Below are 21191 nucleotides of genomic sequence, written 5' to 3' on the forward strand. Positions count from 1 at the left end.
AAAGGATCCTAAAGAGGACTCGGCTGAGTAATTTCCAATGATATTATTAGTGAAGGCAACAGGTTCGTTGCTTCCCTCGAGATCAGTCACTATATATTTCATGAATTTATCTTGGTCTACCTTGATTTGGTTTGGTTTACCATTGTGTGGCAACCACATGTGAGACCAATCAATTGTGAAATAACTGTGCAACATTTCAGACCAATCCCTACTGAGAATCAAACCATAAAATTCAGGGATATCAGCCACCAAAATATCAATTATTTGTGAAAATTTTGGATTAGAGGAAAGCCTAATTGAAACTAATGCTATCTCTCCAAGCACCACTACTTTTGTCCTATCTAACTAAACTATGTGTACTACATATTTTTGAGGTGTAGTGTTCAATTTGTTACACACAACTCTTAGCATTATATTTGAGGAGGCTCCTGAATCAACCAGGCAGTTATGAACATTTCTGTTAAAAATTTAATAAGTGAGAAGAAATGGAGGAACATGAGAAATAGACCTATCACCAATCAGAACTAGATCTAAAGGATCCACCTTGTTTGAGGATGAGGGAGTTTTTCCCATATCGTAGGTAGCTTGAGTAACTACAACAGATGGTAGAGGAGATAATGGAACCGCCTTCAACTCTCTTAATAGAATCTTCTATTGCTGCTTGAGTTTAGTGAGCTCATGCAACGAGATGTTAGCTCTAGTCTTTTTCATGTCTTCCACTATATTGTATTCCACTGTATCTGAGATTACTGATGTTTTTGAGGCAATTGGGGAATCTGGAGGAATAAGATCGGTTTGGCTAGTCTTAGATTTCTTAGCTATTGTTTTCTCCTTTGCAAGAGTAGCAGCTTTTTACTTCTGATTTATGAAAGACATGTCAGGAAGTTTTTATTTCTTGTAGTCACTGGCATTGCTTGTGCCTCTTCTTCAGTTGGGATGATGAAATCCCACATGCCATTTAGTTCAATTTCTTCTTCTATTTTAGCTTCCTCTTCGTTTGGTGAATCTTCTTTTTCTTCTTGGTCAAACTTAGCATTTGAAATGGTGTTTGGGGGTTGTGATGCAGAAGAAGGGTTCCTTTTGAATGATCGAAAAGGTTTCTTGGGAGTAGAGGATTTTGCGACTTGTTTTTTAATTTTGACCATTTCATTAGACATTGTGTTTAGCACTTTCTAAAGGCCTTCCAGATTGAAAGCATCCTTTGAATATTTCTTCTTAGAGTCATCCTTTTATGTTAGTTTTTTTTGACTTCCTTTCGTTTGTTTGTGATCTCTTTTCCAAAGCTATGTTTCTTCTTTCTATAGACAAGGCTTCTTTCATGTTTTCTACAAGGGTAGCCTTATTGGCTCTATCTACAAAAAACACAATATTAGAAGGAAGAGATGATATATACCATTCTATTTGTACATCTAGAGCAGGCTTAGAGGCAGTTGAGATTTTATTTAGCAATTTGTTAAATCTGGAATTGAAATCTTTGATATTTTCATCTGGATTAGCTTTCAAATTAGAAAGATCATTGATCAAGGATGCTATGGTCCTATCATCACCAAAATTTGCGAAAAATACTTCTTGAAAATTATCCTAGTCTCTAATTGAACCCGTTGGAAGGGAAAAATACCAAGACCTAACAAATCCTTGGAAAGTATAAGGAAACAGTCTAATTATAACATCTTCATGTGCAACTCAATTGAGATTCATGGCTAACATAAAATTATTTAGATGTTCTTCGGCTAGGAGAGCATCATCATGATTATACTTAGGCAACCATTTTTTTGGGTTTGCTGGGAGTGCATTTTGATTTGCAACTAGGACAACACCAGGATTTGTCCAAAGTTGATTGGCCATAACTTGAGTTGGGAAATGAGAAGATGGAAAGGTCAGTCCAGAAGTAGGTATAGACGACGAAGAAATTACTACTAGGTTAGTACTATTAATTGTAATACTAATTGGAGAAGTGGATGGGTGAGATGTCATAGATGGATTAGAAGTGGATGGGGAAGTGAATGGATGGAAAGGTGATGTGATCTCACTATTATCTGATTCAAATATTGATGAAGTGACTTTCCTACGTCGTGGAGGGATGGGGAACTCGAAAGGGGTGAACCCATGTCTTTCACTTTGCAGTCTAGTCAATACACCAGTTTGTTGTAACAAGGAGGTAACACATTCTTCAGAGACATTGTGTCTCTCTGGTTTCTTGGCAGAAATGGATATCTGTTCCAATTTTTGTATCAAAGAATGAACTTCAAGAGACTCAGGAGTGTAATATGGAGAGGGTGGTTTCCTTACTACTTCAGGAGATGAGGGAGATGTTTCTACAACTTCAGACTTCTGATCAGGAGATTCTGAATGAGTTTCAGAAGGTGTAGAAATGGTGGAGGGGTTTTGACTCTTATGAATGATTTTTGATTAATCTTCAGGTTTATTTGCCATTCGCAGCTGAATGCCCTCCTTCTAGCACCAAAATGTTGCTGTTAGGCCCCTATACTACTAGTGTAACCCCTTATTGTTATTAGTATAACCCACTTATTATATTGATGTACCCATGTAGTGCCCATATTGTTACTATTGTGCCCCATAGAAGCCCACTATTGTTATTATTGTGCCCTTACATTATTATTGTTATGTCGGCTCTGATTATGTTATGACCCCTTAGACTCCTATATATAGAAAGGAGATCTTTTCATTTGTATCATCCAAGAATTGTTCATTTATGTAATGTAAAGGAGGTTGCCCCCTCGAAGAGGCTGAATTCTAAGGCATTGATCTATCTTTTCTATCTTTTCTTGAGCTGGTTTCATAACATTTGGTATCAGAGCTTTGGATTCTAGGGTTTCGCTGCTCCAAATAGGTCATTGTGGCATTTTCGCTATAATTTTTTTTTTTTTTTTTTTTGTGATGTTTCAGAAGTCGCAAAAAAAACCCATTTGAGAAGAAATCACACGGAACCTTGGGTGCGAATTTCAGAGCTTTTTACGCTACATTTACGGAGATATGATCTGAGGAACTTGGTCTTTTTGCAGACTCCTGAATTACATTCAAAACAGGTGACCTGGGGAAAATCGTCATAAATTTCTCTCTGGGGATCGGATTGAAATTTCGTAAGAAGGTACAGAAAGAGGACGGACTGTAGTTTCTTGTTTGCATGTTTCAGATCCAAAGGTTGAAACAGTGACTTGTGGCACGTCGTACAAGTTCACTCTACTGAACTAGTCTATAAGCAAGTCACTGTGGGAGATTTCACATAACTCTTCCTTGGAGAATCCAATTTGGGTCAGACTGGTGGCATTGGAAAGAGGACATAGAGGGCTACTACAAGTCACAATTTCAGAACTTAAAGATCTGAAAGTACAGAGTTATAGTCGTTGCAAGGTCGAGATCCTAAAATCAAGAAAAAGCAAGATGAGGAAGTTTGATGGCAAGGATCTGGTAAATTGGATACTTCAGATGGAGCAATATTTTGATCTACATGGTGTACAACTGTTACAAAAGGTATGTATTGCATCTTCATATTTAGAACCAGATCAATTTTTATGGTACAAAGGGCTTTGTTCTCGTAAACAACTTGTTACGTGGTCAATTTTCACGGAGGAAATGATAGCACATTATGAGGATACAAAGAGCAACACCTTCTTTAGAGCAACACCACAACAATTGGAAAGAGTAAAAGGGCTTTGTGACATAGTGGAAAGCAAAATTATGGAAACCAGGAAGCGTACCCCTCACAACTATAAAGATGGAAGTATTGTTTCTCATAGCCTTCCACAACCTACAAGGGTTACACCACAACAATTGGAAGAAAAAAGAGAAAAAGGGCTTTGTTACAGTTGTGATAGGAAATACACTAAAGGTTATAAGTGTGCTGAGAAGAAATTATTTTACATAGAATATGAAGAGGAGGAAGAAAAGGATCAAGAAACAACAAAAGAAGAAGATATACGCCAGGACTCCACCCCATAGAAAGAAGAAATAATCAGACCATATCTTGTGAAGCATTGGCAAGAATTACCACTCCTCAAACTCTCAAGATAGAAGGACATATCAAGAAGAAAAAGGTGCAAGAAGTGAAAGATCACATCGAGAAAGAAGAAATGAATCCAACCATATCTTGTAATTCATTGTTCGGAATTACCACTCCTCAAACTATCAAGATAGAAGGACATATAAAGAAGAAAAATGTTCAAGAAGTGAAAGATCACATCGAGCATCAAGAAATGAATCCAACCATATCTTGTAAAGGATTGTAAGAAATTACCACTCCTCAAACTCTAGAGATAGAAGGACATATCAAGAAGAAAAAGGTTCAAGCAGTGAAAGATCACATCGAGCATCAACAACAAGTTCTCCAACTTTTAAAAGATAACGCCACTTCGATATAAAATCAAATGAAACAATAGGTAGATCAACATCGTAGTGAAAAATGTTTTGGTGTAGGTGATTGGGTATTTTTACTGCTACATCTCAAGCAAGCTATTTGTGAGAAGGAAATGTTGGCAATACTACATGCACTTAAAAAATGGTGACCTTACTGAACGGGAAGACTCTTCAAGGATGAGGATGTGGAAGCATTTTTTGTGCTATTTATATTATCCAACCAGATTGGATAAACGAAGCAAGGGATGAATCAAAGAAGGACGAAGAAGTATGGCCACTTATTCAAAAGTTGCAAAAGATCCCAATTCAAACAATATTGCCAAAAATTAAAGAGGAAGGAAAAATCATATTGGATCCCGGAGCAGTCACAGAAACAAGAACCCGACAGCTACGAAAGCGATCAATTTTAGAGTATCTCATCGAGTGGAAGAACTTACCTGCAAAATATTCCACATGGGAGGACGAGAATTTTATACAGAAGCATCAAGAACTACTCAAGCATTGAGGACAACGCTTTTTGAAGGAGAGGGGCATGTTAGGCCCCTATACTACTAGTGTAACCCCTTATTGTTATTAGTATAACCCACTTACTATATTGATGTACCCATGTAGTGCCCATATTGTTACTATTGTGCCCCATAGAAACCCACTATTGCTATTATTGTGCCCTTACATTATTATTGTTATGTCGGCTCTGATTATGTTATGACCCCTTAGACTCCTATATATAGAAAGGAGGTCTTTTCATTTGTATCATCCAAGAATTGTTCATTTATGTAATGTAAAGGAGGTTTCCCCCTCGAAGAGGCTGAATTCTAAGGCGTTGATCTATCTTTTCTATCTTTTCTTGAGCTGGTTTCATAACAGTTGCGGCCTCAGAATTCTGCTGCTCAAACATGGGGGATAACCACTTGGTCCAGACCTTAATACAACTCCTTTTCCATTTAAAGTGGTGGCTCAGACTAGGGATAATGGGACTAGTTTCCCAGTGTGGGTTTTAAGATGAGAGTGGGTGGTTTATGAGTGTTTGCAATATAATAATGATAACCTAAATGACCTATTCTATGATGCAATCTTTAACTAAATTATTCTAATATAAACCTGGGTATTCTTGTGTGGTATGTGAACTAAAAAGATATCTGTTTAACATGTGATAATAAAGACTGAACACAACTAAACAAAGATGATAATGTAAAAGATAATACCTTTGATTAAATAGTTATTCAAAGAAATTTATAAAATATATCGCATATATGATGATTTATATATGAAAATCACAATTTCAGCTAAGCATCATACAAAAGTGCAATTAACGCTTAACAAAAACAATACATCTAACATATAATTCATGAAAGTAATGTTTTTCCACTAATTAAATGTAAACATAATCAATCATACAAGATAATAGTACCATATGTGTGAAGTCCTTCTCATTTGACAAATGGCATAGACCAACTTCTTTCTTCAAATCAAATTGTCTCCCAAGAATATAAAAATGCATCAACAAAGGAAAATAGTTTGATATCTAAAAGAAATGATCATGTTCCATAATTTCACCAAAGCATTCACAAAATTACAATAGTGAATTCTTTCCAAATGTTTTTGATAAAATTCTGGACCCTTCTCTAAATGTATGAGAAGGGTATAAATACTATTCTAACTAATATGCAAAAATAGATTATACAAAATTTAAGGAGGTTTCAAACAACCTTCCTCCTAACTAGGTAACTAACTCCAAAAATAAACTGAGGCTAAATGAACAGAACTAAGAGGATGACTTGCTGTCTGCCAACTTTTCCTTTAAATCGCAAATATCGGTCATCAGGTGAATTTGAGGAGGTGCCCCGAAATGTGTCCTGAGCTGTCCTGTGAAGATCGCATCGGTGAGAGGTGGCAACATCCATTGAGTAGTATGAAGGGAACAATTGAGAGTCATAATCTGGATGTGTGGCTTAACAAGATACTGCCAATATGACTCCCAGTTGGTCGTGGTCAGTTTTGTAATTACCTCTCTTTGACTCCCCGCCTTTTCTTGCCAACTTTTATATAGAGCATTTAAATAGAGCATTTATTTTGTATTTCCTTCTTTGATGAGATTGGTTGCGGACAAGATGTGATTCATTACTTTAATGATATTCTTTGATACCCTGGCTACCGTTGTGACTACTAGCTCGACCTGTTTGATTCTTGCATCCCAATCCGTGAAGAGAATGTCTTTATGGGTTTCCTCAATCTCGGGTAGATTGGCTTTCCTACCGTCTTCTGTTTCTTGCCATTCAATGAACTCAGATATTTCGGTGTTTAAATCATTAAACTCTGTTCTATGGTCGATTTCCTTATCTATCAGTTGGTCACTAGTAGTTAGATAGGAAGTAATGTGTAACATCTTCTGGCAGAAATATTCTTGTTGTTTCACCAGAAGGGAATTTAATTCTAGGGCCTCTTTAATAAACTCCTCAGTAGTGGGAACATCCTTGTATCTTTCCATGGATTGCTACATTTCTTGGAGTTGCATGTTTTTGGCCAATATATCAGCTTCATGGTATATTTTCAAGACCTCTATGTCTTGTTGCAATTGTGTGAGCTGCTCAGCCACCTACCTGTTTGCACTTACTTTCTTTGCCTCGAGCTCTTGTTCGAGCTGCGCAATCCTCTGCTCTTTTTCCTTTAGGAAAGTAGAGAATTCAATAGCCTTGTCCATAGTGGCCGATGCGTATGCTCTTGTGAACTGTGATAGTCTAGTAAAGTTCTCAACCAGATTGAAAGGAATGTCCTTCAAAATAATGTCCATCAGCTCGTTTCCAAGTGGGAATTCAGGTGTATCTACCCTTCTCATTTTTCTCTGCCTTCTAACTACAGCCTTGTGGAGAGGGCTATAGAACGCATCAGTGGACGTATTTAAGTTACTTTTAGAACAATTTCTGATGTGGGCAGAGCAGGGATAATTTCAGTATGCTGGGGCATTGTCGCTTGTTCCTCCATAGGCGTGAACTGTTTGCCGATAGACTTGGGATCTGTATCCTTATGAAAATGCAAAGGAGTTTTAAATTCCTCTGTTTCTTGGGTATTTGTGGCTTTGGGAGTGTCTTGTAATTTCTGATTAAACTGATCCCACTCCTACTCCAAACTACTTCCTTTGACCTCTAAACTGATATCTGTAGTTGGGGTGCTCATCACTTGTTTCTTAACTGACTTCCTGCTAAACTCAACTGTGTTGTTTGCATCTTGGGGTTTCCCTATGTCTGGTGTCTTCTCAATGTTTACCTGAGAGTCTACTTGAGAGCTAGGACCTCCACTATCAACAGTGACACTTGGTGTAGGCTTGTCATGGGGATTTAATAGATGCATTGGGATCACTTGGAGCCTCTCATTTTTGAATTCCTGAAAGCTTTGAAAAACTTCAGGTTTCAGATTCGCCTTTTCTCATTCAAACACTTGTTCGAAGGATATGACCGACTGTAACAAGTCTTCAGAATAACTATCTGCATGGTTGTATGGCTTGATCTTTACTCCAGTAGTGACATTATATGCCACTTTGTTTGGATCAGATTTCCTTTTAGGCAACGTATGAAGCCTGAGGGTTTCCATATGTGCTGACACTTTAGTAGCATGAACAAAATTTCCTAAAGCAAAAGAACCACATTTGATGGGGAAATTGGGCCATAATGACTTCTTTCCGTCTTTGAGAACTTTAGTCAGGCCCCTTCCCACGGTCTGGTAGGCAATCTCCCTTGCTAATAATTTATTAGAAGCATATAAAGGAAGGACATGTGGATCAACTGTGCTACCAAAAACCCTAATGTAGGTGAACCATTCTTTAATGAAATATTTGCTGACAGTAAGCAGATTTGTTGCGGCTTCTTGGGAAAATCTAGGGGCTTTCTTATTGAAAATTATTTGATGTAGGGAAACACAACAACATGAAATATCTTATAGAAGTGAGGTATGTAATGTGATTCCCATATTTGCTTATGACTGAGATGGATTGGGTAGGGGTCCTACAAGGTCCATTTCCAACCCATGGTTGGAAATGTCGTGCAAAAACATATAGCATCCATAATGTAGGCACTAAAATAGAACGGAGGGAGGTTATCTAAAGAGGAGGCTTTCTTTTGTCGATATTCATTAATGGTGGTGGCTAGGTTGTCAAATAGGATGGAAGGCCAATTCATGGGATGGGAATTAACATAGGCATAAATTAGAGGAATCTATTTTATTGAAAACTTAGTATTATTGGGTAGCCCATACAATCTACATAACATGGTTGCTACATAGTTGTAGGGGTTTTCCAAAAAGACTATAGCATACATACCCGATTTTTCACATTTGAATTTGTTGTCCAACATTCTCCAACCTTGAATTAGCTTGAAGGGGTCTAGGTTCTTCTTTGCAAAGTTAGCCACAAATGTTCTGTCGTAGATATCCTAATCATATCCGTGTATGGGAGGATTTTAACTCTTGCTCCTATACTAGTGCTTTGATATTAATGAAATGAAGTTTTATTTCCGCTGCACCTCTATGTTTAAGTGTATATATTAGCCCACGGGGATTTGGATTGATGGTGAATGGGTGCATTGTTAAGGCATTCCTTGCGATAGGTCACCGGCTCAAATCCCTCGTGGGTGCTTACCTACCAAAAGAAAGTGTATACATGTATTTTCTTGTGCTCCTGCATAAGTCTGAATTAGTTCTTGTCACCAAACATCTTATGAAATCCTTGAAAATTTATAGCAAATCTCCTATTAATTATTTTTATAGTTAATTTCATTGATTTTTTAATAGAATATAAAAGTAGCAAACCCTAAGAGAAAATGAAGCAAGAAGGAAAATAGTTTAATAATTACATGGTTGCATGAAATTTTCTCACTTCTAGTGGTTCTTTTCAACGTCCTTATTAGTTCCCTGCCGAGCCACGACTAGGACTATGGTAATCGAAATGGCAACATTTCACATTAGTTCAACTACTGGTTGTCACGAACGGTCACGAATAAGCAAAGTTTTATCTTTCTCCATCTTATTTGGCCTCTTCCCAAGGTGGGGAGGCAATATATATATATATATATATATATATTATTTATCCATTTGATTAGCATTTTGAAATTGTTGAAACTAATGTTAGCATTAATCCAAAGCAATAAATGCTAATTGACAAACAACAACTAGTTGGGGGTAAATGTTTTCATTTCATAAGAAAACTTGTAATTTATTTCAAAAATCACCTCAAGCTGCCACCTATTAAGTCACCTCAACTTGTCATCTTGCCACCTATATAGCCACGCATAAAGCCAAACAAATATCGGTTATGTAGCCTACCCTTGTTTTCTTTCCCCTCTAGAAGTTCCACTCAATCCGCTCTAACGTAGGCATAAAATGTTAGCAGAATTTGTTCGTGTACTCCCCTGCAAATAGAAATCTCAACACAGAGTTGCAGATAGCAATATCAAAACAAAGTTCCTATTGAGTTCTTGTTCCTAAGGAAATGGAGCATCAAACAATATCTATTTCAAAATTAGGCATTACGATTGTTCCCAACTCGTGTACCTTTCTGATTTGATACGAGTTCATTTATGATGCATCTCCAGATAACACAAGACAACATTGATTTGTAGACAACGATTTTTTCTCAATTTCTAAAGGCAATGTAAGCAACACCAGAACTAGTGGCATAGCTAAGCAACTCCTTTCACCTGCACCTACACTACTAAAGCCAAGGTAAGCAAGGTAAGCAACACATGAACCAGTGGCATAGTAGTTTTTTAAGCAGTAGATTCAATGAATTTGAGAGTTGTTGAATCTGGAGAGAAAACAAACCTTGATTTCCTAGAAGTGGAAAAAATGAGTTGAGCTGCCAGTGGAAAGAACAAGCCGCTATGTTGTTAAAGAGAAAAAAAATGTTGTGTTGGCCCTCAATTTTGGTCATTTTTGCCTATCCTAAACCCATCCATTTACCACCATATTCCATCCTATTTCACTTACATATGCTTCATTTTACTATTATTTTTCATATTTAGGTAACTAAATTAAGTTTTTCAATTTTTAGATTTTTTTGTAAAATTAGGTTTTAAGAGTAAATTTGGACTGCATTAAAAATTATTGTAATATCTCTATTAAAGTCATATGTGCAGGACACATGGGTGAGAGCTGAGCACATATTTGGAAAGATTGGGAACCACAAATGGAGGAACACCTACTGGTTCCATCAAACTAAGCAAACACGAGCCCGGTCAATGCTGGTAAAACTTGACCTGTCATTCAGAAATCCCTATTAAAAAGGGGCAGATTTCTTATTTTGTGCGATTTTCCTAATTTTGCAAACCAAACTTGATGATTTCGACTTGTATGGATGGATTAGGATAGATAAGGCTGTTAGAGCCATTATAGCGAAGTTTGTTTATGATTTTCCTATTTAAACACAGTTCATAAACCATTCAAAATGTAATTTTACTGTAATTTGTATTGAGATTATTGGAGAGTTTTGAGATAATTTAAAGAATCAGTTCCATTATTCCATTGTTGTTCATGTTGTGAGTGTTTTATCAAGTTAGTTTTAGCTGAATAGTTCTTCAGGTGTACAAGGCTAGGTTGGAGAGCCCCCATATCAAGCTAAGTACACTTTGGTTAAATCTTGTATAAATTAGCATAGTTTTGATTTCGTATTTCTTGTTTCAGTTTTATGATTTAGTTACTTAGATGTGTTATGATTTTTGTATGATTTTGGTTTAAAATCTAATTTGCGTACGAAAAGACAACCAAGGATTTAATTTAAATTCTCTTTCCATCAAATTATGAATCACAAATAAAAATCATCATTTTGCATTTCTTGAATTGTTTCTTGAATTGCATTTTATGACTTGATGCAATGGTGATGTTGTTGGAGTATAGCTATAAGGAAGGACAACCAAGGCCTCCTAAGTTAGAGCATATTCTCTTACTTTCTACACATCACAAATTGTTGCTCTTTAGTTTCTCTTCTTGAGGACAATACTGTGGAGAAGGACAACCAGGACCTCCTAAGTTGGGATCCTCTTCGCTTACTGCATCTTGAATCAAAGACTTTTTAGTTTCTTTAAACTTGGAAATTATTTGTAATATGCATTTCCTTTCACCTTTGAGCCTTGTCTTTCAAAATTGACTTTACCTGAAATCCATATAGTTTGGACGTGCTTCCAAGTCTATAAACCCGGATTGACAAGTAAAACACCTGTGTTAGTTTACTTAGTAAATTGACCTAACATTTTTGTCGTCGTTGTCGGGGAAGCACATTCAGATTTAGAAAAAATAGGAAGCTTTAAAACACACACAAAAAAAAAAAAAAAAAAAAAAAAAAAACATTTTTCATTATAGTTATTTCATTAGACATAAATTACAAAGATAGATCCTAAAACAAAACCCCCAACCAACTAACAAAAACTCATTAACTACAAAATCCATTTGTAAAACAAAGATATACAGAACATGATGTTAAAGAAGTCATTTAGAGAATGAGGGTGTACCACCACAAGGATCTTCTTAAATCCTTGTCCACAATTTAGAATGGTCACTAGGGATGAATCTTCATTTCAAAATATAGGAGAGGAATAAAGCATCCATGAAGAGGATCCACAAGAAGAGAACCTAGAAGCTTCTTCTAGTTATCTTTGTAAGGAGCTTAATGAGTTATGGATCACATGAAATAAAGTTCAAACAATAGATCTAGAAATTCAATAATATCTAGTATATGATCCCTTGTGCATTAAATATTTTGAACAAGTTCCATAAGAAGAACTTTGTGTTATGAGAGTTGAGGGGAATCAAAGACTTAAAGATCACACTCAAACTTGGTTTCAACTAGTCATTAGGCCACACCACCACTCCATTTTTCAACATTCTTTAGCATCAAATCTTTATGATCAACTAATTTTTCAAGTCCAAGTATTCATTAAGGCATATTTTTCAAACATGAATGTGAGTCTACTTATGATCTTTTTACGCAAATGGATGCATTGGAAATTATCTTATACGTGAGAGAATGGCTTATCTTTTATACAATAGATTAGGATAGAATAGAATAAATAAATAAATAGGTATAATGAGTTCATAATAAGACTTTTTGTTCAAAATCTCATGAATATTTATTCAAATCATTGTTTAATACTCATTTGGAAGGATTTTTATGGTGAAATGCAGTAAGAACAATCCTATTTTAGGTAACCATCTAGGATGATTTTCAAAGCATGTGTTTAAACAAGGTATCTCTTGAAATCTAGTTGTTAAATCCATTTTGAAATTTTCAATTTGGATCACAAATAAAAAATATGATCAAAATAAAAACTAGGTCTCAAGTGAAATTTTGAGGACAGAGATAGTACAACCTTGCTTTGAGGGGTATCATGGAAAAATTTTAATATGATATTTATAGGGAAGATAACCCTTGAAATATATTTTACAAATCAATTTTAATCACCTCAATCTGATATCATATGAAAAATTTAAACTCAAAATACTAACTGCTTGTCGAAAAATCTGCATGGTGACAATTCTAGTCATTGACTGTTCATTGCCATATTAACATACCAAATCATCTTATTTTCAAAACCTGTTTATATTGGATATATATATATATATATATATATATATATATATATATATATTCAAGTATAGATAAATACACAATTTGAATCATCCCATTTGGAGGTCAAATGAAAAAGTTATGCCACATTTAGTGACTACATGATTTCAAATCAGCATAGTAAAACTCTGCCTCCTAGGTCTGTTCATCAGCAATTTTTTCATATAAATCCTAAGGATTTTAAAAACCTTTTTCTATTTGATATACAAAAATGGATATAATTTAATCTCCAATTTGAATCACATTGATCTTATCTCTAATGAAAACGTTACATTCCAAATAGTTATCATTGGTCCAGTAAACAATTCACAAGCAGCTCTATCATCATTTTTCACATATCATTTTAAACCATTTTGAAAGCATATTTATATTAAAAGTAGCCATATGAATTCACTTTAAATTGGCTTAGTAATCACTCTAATTGGACATAAAACAAATATTTTGTGAACAAAACACCGTTAGGAGGTCTAGGTTGGCCACCATTCCTCAAGGGGTAAAAAAAAATGCATTTTCTCTATATATCATCTTTGGACTTGTTTTTAAGAAATGATTGTAATTATTTTACATATTTCTTGGAAGAAGAGAGACTGTACACCTCTCTTCCTCCATCATCTAATATTGTAGTGCAGGCAAATGCTATTTTTTTGCAAGTCCCAGGAAGATTTGAGAGGTCAATTCCATGGATTAAGGACTTTTCAAAGTCAATTTTTAAAAATTCATATATATGAATATGAAATGAAAATATCCAAGTCAAAGTAAAGTGGAATTCACCTGATGTTGAGTTCATTCAAAGAAACTCAAAACTCTTGAAGCTTGTTTTCAGTTGCTGACCAATAACACCAACAACCCTGCAACATGGATCGAGATCGAGGAAAAAGGCTTGAAGCTAATCACCAGAAGAAGAAGTCAAGTTTTGTACCACTACAAGTCACATCGATTTCCAAAGAAGAATTTCATAAGCCATATTGTTCATGATTTTATTCCTCTCCCATATTGTATGATAAGCTTCAAAATCATTCAGATCTACCATGTTGAAGTCCAGACTTATTATTTATCTATCCATCTACTCCTGGATCATAACTTCAAATCTAACCTACTATTGTACTACGAAACAACCGCCCATTTATAAATAACAATAGATAAGGTTAGAATTATAAATGGGAACCCTTTTAAATTTTTAGGCTTAGGATAATAATACCTAACTCTAAGAAAATACCTAGAAAAACCTTGCAAAACGAACTAAGGATGAAATCCACATCGAAAATCGAAAATCACACTTTTCTGCGTGACTATCTTAAAACACCTTTAAAAATTGCGATCTGCGATTAGGTCACCTGCTGCAATAACCCAATAACAACACCTTGTCATTTCACAATCGAATTTCGCAGAGTTTGCAGAGTTCGCAAGAAACTTAACCATGCCATTAGAATGATCGTTAGTGATTTGTGAAATGCGATATTGTGATATCCGCAATCACATTTCGCTTGATCCATCTGGTAGCACTATATTGTATCCCTTTAAAGATTCTGATGTGTGATTAAGAGCAGTAAAACATGTGAAATAATTACGTTTTAAATACCAAAACGAACGAATTGACAAGTTAATAAATATTTAGTGGACCGAGGAAGGATAATCATTTTCTAGGTTATGGGTAGTTAAATTCCTGAAGGCCTTGTTGAGTTAGCTGTTGCTCTCGTAATAGTGATGTTAGGACATTCGTCCTCTAGTCTATTGTAGATAAATTCTGAAGATGTTGCGCCTCCGACAGCGTCACAAACTATATTAGCGAAGACAAGAGCCATCTTTGTAAACTTAGATTCAAAAATGGTTTGCTTGCTCTGTTTATGCATCACCTTTCTTAGTGCCATGCCTTTTGTAGCTTCCCTAAAATAGACAAGATATATCAGTGCAGATGATATCAGATAACTAAGACTGAAAAGTTTTTTGAAATGACTTTAGATGTGAGAAAGGTTTAATGAGATACTCGATGTTAACTACCCATAACCTAGAAAATGATTATCCTTCCTCGGTCCACTAAATATTTATTAACTTGTCAATTCATTCGTTTTGGTATTTAAAACGTAATTATTTCACATGTTTTACTGCTCTTAATCACACATCACAATCTTTAAAAGGATACAATATAGTGCTACCAGATGGATCAAGCGAAATGTGATTGCAGATATCGCAATATTGCATTTCACAAATCACTAACGATCATTCTAATGGCATGGTTAAGTTTCTTGCGAACTTTGCAAACTCTGCGAAATTCGATTGCGAAATGACAAGGTGTTGTTATCGGGTTATTGCAGCGGGTGACCTAATCGCAGATCGCAATTTTTAAAGGTGTTTTAAGATAGTCACGCGGAAAAGTGTGATTTTTGATTTGCGATGTGGATTTCATTCTTAGTTCGTTTTGCAAGGTTTTGCTAGGTATTTTCTTAGAGTTAGGTATTATTATCCTAAGCCTAAAAATTTAAAAGGGTTCCCATTTATAATTCTAACCTTATCTATTGTTATTTATAAATGGGGGGGTTGTTTCGTAGTACAATAGTAGGTTAGATTTGAAGTTATGATCCAAGAGTAGATGGATAGATAAATAATAAGTCTGGACTTCAACATGGTAGATCTGAATGATTGTGAAGCTTATCATACAATATGGTAGAGGAAGAAAATCATGAACAATATGGCTTATGAAATTCTTCTTTGGAAATCGATGTGACTTGTAGTGGTACAAAACTTGACTTCTTCTTCTGGTGATTAGCTTCAAGCCTTTTTCCTCGATCTCGATTCATGTTGCAGGGTTTTTGGTGTTATTGGCCAGCAACTGAAAACAAGCTTCAAGAGTTTTGAGTTTCTTTGAATGAACTCAACATCAGGTGAATTCCACTTTACTTTGACTTGGATATTTTCATTTCATATTCATATATATGAATTTTTAAAAATTGACTTTGAAAAGTCCGTAATCCATGGAATTGACCTCTCAAATCTTCTTGGGACTTGCAAAAAAATAGCATTTGCCTGCACTGCAATATTAGATGATGGAGGAAGAGAGGTGTATAGTCTCTCTTCTTCCAAGAAATATGTAAAATAATTACAATCATTTCTTAAAAACAAGTCCAAAGATGATATACAAAGAAAATGCATTTTTTTTTACCCCTTGAGGAATGGTGGCCAACTTAGACCTCCTAACGGTGTTTTGTTCACAAAATATTTGTTTTATGTCCAATTAGAGTGATTACTAAGCCAATTTAAAGTGAATTCATATGGCTACTTTTAATATAAATATGTTTTCAAAATGGTTTAAAATGATATGCGAAAAATGATGATAGAGCTGCTTGTGAATTGTTTACTGGACCAACGATAACTATTTGGAATGTAACGTTTTAATTAGAGATCAGATCGATGCGATTCAAATTGGAGATTAAATTATATCCATTTTTGTATATCAAATAGAAAAAGGTTTTTAAAATCCTTAGGTTTTATATGAAAAAATCACTGATGAACAGACCTAGGAGGCAGAGTTTTACTATGCTGATTTGAAATCATGTAGTCACTAAATGTGGCATAACGTTTTCATTTGACCTCCAAATGGGATGATTCAAATTGTGTATTTATCTAGACTTGAATATATATATATATATATATATATATATATATATATATATATATATATATATATATATATATATAGATATATATATCCATATCCAATATAAACATGTTTTGAAAATAAGATGATTTGGTATGTTAATATGGCAATGAACAGTCAATGACTAGAATTGTCACCATGCAGATTTTTCGACAAGCAGTTAGTATTTTGAGTTTAAATTTTTCATATGATATCAGATTGAGGTGATTAAAATTGATTTGTAAAATATATTTCAAGGGTTATCTTCCCTATAAATATCATATTAAAATTTTTCCATTATACCCCTCAAAGAAAGGTTGTACTATCTCTGTCCTCAAAATTTCACTTGAGACCTAGTTTTTATTTTGATCATATTTTTTATTTGTGATCCAAATTGAAAATTTCAAAATGGATTTAACAACTAGATTTCAAGAGATACCTTGTTTAAATACATGCTTTGAAAATCATCCTAGATGGTTACGTAAAATAGGATTGTTCTTACTGTATTTCACCATAAAAGTCCTTCCAACTGAGTATTAAACAATGATTTGAATAAATATTCATGAGAGTTTGAACAAAAAGTCTTATTATGAACTCATTATACCTATTTATTTATTTATTCTATTCTATCCTAATCTATTGTATAAAAGATAAGTCATTCTCTCACGTATAAGATAATTTCCAATGCATCCATTTGCGTAAAAAGATCATAAGTAGACTCACATTCATGTTTGAAAAATATACCTTAATGAATACTTGGACTTGAAAAATTAGTTGATCATAAAGATTTGATGATAAAGAATGTTGAAAAATGGAGTGGTGGTGTAGCCTAATGACTAGTTGAAACCAAGTTTGAGTGTGATCTTTAAGTCTTTGATTCCCCTCAACTCTCATAACACAAAGTTCTTCTTATGGAACTTGTTCAAAATATTGAATGCACAAGGGATCATATACTAGATATTATTGAATTTCTAGATCTATTGTTTGAACTTTATTTCATGTGATCCATAACTCATTAAGCTCCTTACAAAGATAACTAGAAGAAGCTTCTAGGTTCTCTTCTTGTGGATCCTCTTCATGGATGCTTTATTCCTCTCCTATATTTTGAAATGAAGATTCATCCCTAGTGACCATTCTAAATTGTAGACAAGGATTTAAGAAGATCCTTGTGGTGGTACACCCTCATTCTCTAAATGACTTCTTTAACATCATGTTCTGTATATCTTTGTTTTACAAATGGATTTGGTTCAGGTGGATCAGCTGCAGAAAGGAGATCAAAAGGAGAACATGGTTGTTGATATATACAGTGATTGTCAGAAGCTGCTGATAGTAGTTATTGATCATTTGCATAAGTCTTGATATTTCGTCTCTATGTCATGTATATTATTTTATCAAGGTCATGTAACGGCCTATTTTGGTTTCCCCACTATGCCTGGGATGATTGATGTGATTGGTTGTCATATGTAAAATTCTGATGTATCCCCACTTGGTTGGGTGGATGATCCCCACTTGGTTGGGTGATGGTTGTATGTATTGAGTCTTTTGGTGATAGGAAGGTCTTTTATGATGTATATGGTTCTTCTTGAAGAACATCTTTTTGTAGATCTTGCCTACAGTCAGGGGGAGCATGTTCAGTACAGTAGAGCAGATATATCAGCATGTACTCAGGAGGAGCACAGCCCTTTGCCCTTGATGACAAAGGGGGAGAATGACTTTGAGGATCGTGGGGTTGCCATCAAGTCCAAAGGGGGAGATTGTTGGCATTTTGGCACAGGTGTGGCCCTATGGTACAGGTGTTGTCCTTGATGGCAACTCACTTTGGTGTCAGACCTCAGTTCAGGCGCTCAGAATGAAGGAAATCTTGTATACGCAGGTTCACCTTGCCAAAGACGCGTATACACGCGGGTTATATGTTCAGAAGTCGCGTATGCGTATACACGCACTTTTATGCACAGAAAAGCGCGTACATGGTGGGAAACTTATTTTTGCTCCATGGTTGTTAGTCCTTGGAATTTGAACCTATGGTTTTAGACCAAGGTATCTCGTCAGAAGTGTTGAGCCCAGGTTTTGGGCCCTTGGTATTGGTTTATTATGGTTTTGGACTGTGGTATTGTGGAAGGCCTAAAACAATAAAAGAGGAAGGAGATCATGTGACAAGGAATCATCTGAATTATTATTGAATATCTGATAATGTACAAGATTTGAAATATTGGTGATTAGCATTGTGGAGCAGATCTAGATCTGGATGAAGGAGGAACCTTAGCGAAAAGAAGGATAAGTTCTATTGATGGGTCATAATCTCTTGGCTTGAATGATAATATCTTTGCATGATTTTGATCTGTTATATCTGGCACATGCGTGATCTATAAATCTAATAATCTGGGTTAATCAGTGCCTGAATACTTGAAAGAGTGAATTATGTTTGTAGATCTGTACGCAGGTTCAGTTCAGCTAAGGCGCGTATATACGCAGGTTCAGTGAAGGAAAACAGCGTATACACAGGTTGTTCCATACGCAGAAGCGTATGCACGTAGGTTTCAGGCCATTAAAGTAGCGTATACATTTTGAGTTGTGTTTTTGCTGCTTCTGTTTATTGCTACAGTGTTTTGGGTTCAGTTTTGGTGTGTGGCACTGTTACTATGATCTGGGTACAGTCGTCAGAGAGGTGTTTATGTTGAATTAGTTTTGGTGAAAAGGTGATTGGTTGATGCAGAAATTCTTGATGGTTGATTGATGTTATTTGTGGATCCAATCTGAAAATTTATGAAACGTGGTCCTTGAAAGAAAGAGAAGGTTGTAGCCTTCTGGAGGCCAGCACCTACATACTAGTATCTTGGCTAGTGCAATAGCTAAGGGGGTTGTAGCTCCCTTCCAGGAGAAGCTGGAAAATGAGAGAGAGTTGTAGCTCTCTGCAGGTTGCAGCCTGCGTACTGGTAAAAGGACTGCACCAGTACATTTGTAAAAAGAAGTTTCTAATTAAAGAAAAGATAGAGACGAATTGCAGCAGGTGGTTTTCACCCACATTGGGTTTCCACCTTATATCTTGTGTTCTTGTGTGCGATTGTCTTTTTGCTCTGCTTTACTATTTCTGGTTACTGGTTATTTGCTTCTGAATCATAGATTAATAACTGACATCTGAAAGATAAATCAAATTATAAGTCTGCTTTGTATACGCGGGTTTCTTTATCTATAGTTGCGTATATACGCGGTTTTTATTAAGAGAAGTAGCGTATATCATCTAGAATTTGAAAAGGAAATATTTGACTTGATAATACTGATTCACCCCCCCCCCCCCTCTCAGTATTATTTCCAACAATTGGTATCAGAGCAGGTCCTTCTGAAGAAGCTTGATCGCTTGAAGGAAGATCCTTCATCATGAGCAACTATGAGAGGGAAGCATCAATCAGGCCACCAGTTTTTGATGGGACAAACTTCGTATATTGGAAGGTAAGAGTTACTGCCTATCTTCAATTGTTGGGTACAGAAGTCTGGGATATCATAGATATAGGATATACTTTTCCAGCAGCAACTCCTACAGATCCGGCTGAGAAGAAGAAATATGAAACAAATGCAAAGGCGGTCAATACTCTATTGGGATGTCTATCTCAATTGGAATTCGTGAAAGTTATGCAGTTAAAATCAGCAAAAGAAATATGGGACAAGATTGTCCTAAGCTATGAAGGAGATGATCAGGTAAAACGAGAAAAGCTTCAAACCCTCAGGATTCAGTATGAAAATCTCAAGATGTATAATGATGAAAGTATGGCTAACTATTTTCTTCGTGTAGATGAGATTGTTAATTGTATGAAAAATTTGGGTGAAGAAATAAAAGAGGCTGTTGTGGTTGAAAAAGTTCTAAGATCTTTGTCCCCTAGGTTTGAATCTAAAGTTTCTACAATAGAAGAAAAGGAGAATCTACAAAGCCTTAAAATGTCACAGCTGCACGGTATTCTAACTGCTTATGAAATGAGGAAAGGAGGACCATCAGACAGGAGAGAAGCTGTCTTCAAGGCTTCAGGCAAAGACGAGTACTATGAGTCAGGACGTGTGTCAGAAGAAGAAGAAGAATCAAATTTTGTCAGAAATCTTCAACGGGGTACTGGACGGTTCCGAGGTAAGTTACCTTTCAAATGCTTTGCTTGTGGAAGAGTCGGTCACTATGCTGCCAAATGTCCTCACAAGGATAAGATTGACAAAGGGAAGGAACCTGTTAGATGGAACAAGAAACATAATGCAAATAAGAAAAGCTATTACACTCATGAAGATAGTGATGGACTTTCAAATAGTGACGAAGATGAACGAGGTAATAAATATAAACTTTTAATGGCTTTTGAAGATGATGACTACATGGATGCTATAGATGTAGAAGGTTTTTATGAAGAGATGACTAATCTCAAAATCTGCTTAGAAGAGAAAAGTGCAATTATTGAGTCTCTACAATATCAACTGGCTGAAAAAAAAAACATCTTGAAAAATTGGAATGTGAAATTGTTTGTCTTAGAAAGGAGATTGAGAAAACAAAAGCTATTAATCTTAAATTTGTTAAAGGATCTGAAACTCTGGATGAGATTATCAATG

This window comes from Pinus tabuliformis, chromosome X, assembly GCF_031772625.1.
Source record: "Pinus tabuliformis cultivar Carrire ecotype Pingquan chromosome X, CPIR1, whole genome shotgun sequence".
NCBI classification, from domain to species: domain Eukaryota; kingdom Viridiplantae; phylum Streptophyta; class Pinopsida; order Pinales; family Pinaceae; genus Pinus; species Pinus tabuliformis.